We start from the raw sequence: 3,410 nt of genomic DNA, 5'->3' as shown, positions 1-3,410 counted from the left end.
ACACACGCATTTGGCCGCTCCAGCCACGCAGCTGCCTGGAGGAGCCAGGCAGCCATTGTGTCCTCCGGGAGGTTTGTTTTGCTTAGAAAGAGGATCCAGAGCCAGGGCAGCCCCGAGCAGAGGCAGGCTCTCCACCACCCCGTTCTGCAGCGAGGGGGGCACATGCAGAGGCTGTCGTCCCTCTCGGGCAGGCGTCCAGCTCCCCAACCTCCCAGAGCACTCTGCCAAACTCCACAGCCCCGCTGCAGAGCAGCGATGGCAGAGGCAGCCCACGCTCCTCACCGACACTCACCCACCTCCCTGGAGCACCCTACGAGCTCCCTCACCAGCACCTCCCAGCACAGCCCGAGAGCTTCTCGCCTCCTCGCTGTTGGCTTCCAGGCAGCGGTCACATTCACCAAGGGAGGTCAGATAGATGAGAGCAATCACCCTCTCGAAGCAGCAGATCCACTTCCTCTGCTGTGACTTCTGCCCACCCACATCCATGATCGTGCCAGGATGGAGGGTCAGCCAGAGGCAGGGGCACGATATTTTCCCCTTTGGGCAAGCTCTGACAGGAGTCATGGACTCAGAGCCGCCCCAAGACGGTGCTGCCACATCTCCATAGGTTACCAGACATCAAATGAGTTACCAAATGTAATCCCAAATGCACTCTTAGTCTGCCAAGAGCAAGCGAGCAGAAGCCTTACCAAGCCACCTCTTAGGCAGAGGACAGGAAGGGCACCAGAGCCAGCTGGAATTCAACTGCCTGAAATTCAAGATGCAGGCAGCATTTCAAACAAGAGAAGGCACAGAGTGCGAAGGCTCTGCCTCCTGAGAACCACAGCACCTGCCCAGCCCAAGCAGAAGCAGAGGCCCAGGTGGCCAAGAAGGCCAACAGCATCCTGGCCTGTATCAGCAATAGTGTGGCCAGCAGGAGCAGGGAGTTATCGTGCCCCTGTACTGGGCACTGGTGAGGCCACACCTCGAATCCTGTGTTCAGTTTTGGGCCCCTCACTCCAAGAAGGACATTGAGGTGCTGGAGCGTGTCCAGAGAAGGGCAACGAAGCTGGTGAAGGGCCTGGAGCACAAGTCTGATGAGGAGCGGCTGAGGGAACTGGGGCTGTTCAGCCTGGAGAAGAGGAGGCGGAGGGGAGACCTCATCGCGCTCTACAACTGCCTGAAAGGAGGTTGTAGCGAGGTGGGGGTCGGTCTCTTCTCCCAAGTAACCAGCGATAGGATGAGAGAAATGGCCTCAAGTTGCGCCAAGGGAGGTTTAGACTGGACATTAGGAAAAACTTCTTTACTGAAGGAGTGGTCAGGCCTTGGAACAGGCTGCCCAGGGAAGTGGTGGAGTCCCCATCCCTGGAAGTATTCAAAAGACGTGTAGATGAGGCGCTTAGGGACATGGTTTAGTGGGCATGGGGGGGGTGGGTTGACGGTTGGACTCGATGATCTTAGAGGTCTTTTCCGACCTTAATGATTCCATGATTCAGTGATTCTATACTATGGTGGATGCTGCCTTATTTCCCACTGGGGAAGGGAGAGGCAGCCAGGACAGACAGCCCAAGGACAAGAGCCCTGATAGAGAAGGAAGAGGCAGGGTACAGGACAGTTGTTTGGGAGAAGGGGAATGCCATGCACTTGCCACGCTCAAAGGGCTGATGGCTTTACAAGAGCTTCACCTTAATGACCCATTCTGCACTGAGGAGTGGTGTTCCTTGTTGCCAGCTGTAGGCATTTGGCTCTGCAGCACATCCTGAACAGCGGGAATAGAAGAGCCCTCAGCTATCCACTCCAGATTGGACAGAAATCCACAGGGAGACACGGTGCGAGGTGCAAGGAAGCAGTCTGTCCTTTCGACCCGCACGCTGTGCCACTGGTCTACATCATACGTTTGGCTCATTCTCAAGCCACGTTCCCCTCATCCTCCACCGTGTACATGCTAGCTCGCTTCCAGTTCACTTCTGGAGTCAGACAACTAGGTTCCTCCAGCAAAGAGGCAAGAGCATTCCCAGATAGACAGTGTGGAGGCAGACAGCACCAAACTTGACTTTCTCTGCCTGTAGCTAGCGTTGGAGTTGTCCAGCAAGCTTCATGCCTTCAATTGCCCCCCTTCATGTGCATCTTTACACCATCTCCCAAAGCAGGCATACACTCATGCCACTGGATATCACAGTATAAATACAGCATCCGATAGGGCTATGACACCACCGTTTCATTCTTTCTCGCAGATTTCAACAGAAGAAACAAAAAATATTACCAAAGTCGAAGCCCCGTGCGTTTTCTGACCATGGGTAACACAGGGTGCAGAAGAGATCTAGACCTATTGCTGTGCCACGGGGCTACAACCAGTCCATTCCAGAAGGCAATATCCCCAAGAAGCTTGGACACAAGTTCAGCTGCACCAACTGGCTTAGAAGCAAAGGCTTTGGTTCAAACCACAAACAACGTGGATGGCCAGAACGCTACCCCTCACTGTAGGCAAGGTGACAACAGCACAGCAAGGTCTTGTGCCTAGGCTGTAAGGCACTACTGCGATACACTATTTTATCTCCGATCTCTGCCGGTCCATAAAAGGGTAAAGTCAATCTGTAGGAACTGGGAATACTACTCCTGTCCCTGTGCTTTAACCATATCACCACTCTTCTCTTCCCACAAGCCCCTGGAGCTTGTGATAACATCCAACCACTGTGTTACTGAGGCACAAATCCCACAGAGTCAACCCCAATTTCGGTGTGTCAGGAAAGAAAACACACCCAAAGATTCAAGAGGTTTTTGTGCCCGGTTGTACTGGAAAACAAGAGTGAAAGATGTAGGCGTTAGGTCATTGGTGACCCGTAAAATCGGAGATGTTTCAGCGCTGCGTGTTACAGTAGTGGCCAAATGCCCTGGTGATAACGCTCCTCCCGTGCAAGGTGCTGTACGTGCATGCAGCAGAATCAGTCCTCACTCTGAAGATGCTGCAGAAACATGGCTACAGGCAACAGAGGCACAGACTTGCTCAAGGCTGCACGACGGTGAAGCTGGGAGAACCGCCTCAGCACCCGGAGCAGCATTTCTGGCGCTAGTCGGGCAGCGGCTCTCCTCCCATGCAGTCAGGCACCCGCGCTCCCCCCAGTACTTCCAGCGGGTTCTTTGGGGGGGCTTCCTCCCTCTATCACATCTGCTACCCTCTGGCCCCTCTCGATTCTCCTCCATCCCGCTGGCTGTCATTTAACAGCAAACCAGCATCTTTCCCCCAGTGCAACTTCCCGAGAAGCAGCAATGTCAGCTCCTCCCAGCCTCCTCTCTTCTCCCTCGGTATTTTGTTGATTTTGCTGTTTGATCAGAACGACAGCTTTATCCTCCTCTAATAGGCAACACGGGCAAACGTGGCAGCAGCAGAAGCACTGAGCCATGGAGGCTGGGGGGGCGGGTGGGATTCGGGG

Source organism: Fulmarus glacialis, unplaced genomic scaffold, assembly GCF_000690835.1.
Source record: "Fulmarus glacialis isolate BGI_N327 unplaced genomic scaffold, ASM69083v1 scaffold14152, whole genome shotgun sequence".
Classification (NCBI taxonomy): domain Eukaryota; kingdom Metazoa; phylum Chordata; class Aves; order Procellariiformes; family Procellariidae; genus Fulmarus; species Fulmarus glacialis.
The sequence above is the reverse complement of the archived record's forward strand: the minus strand, read 5'-3'. Positions refer to the sequence as shown.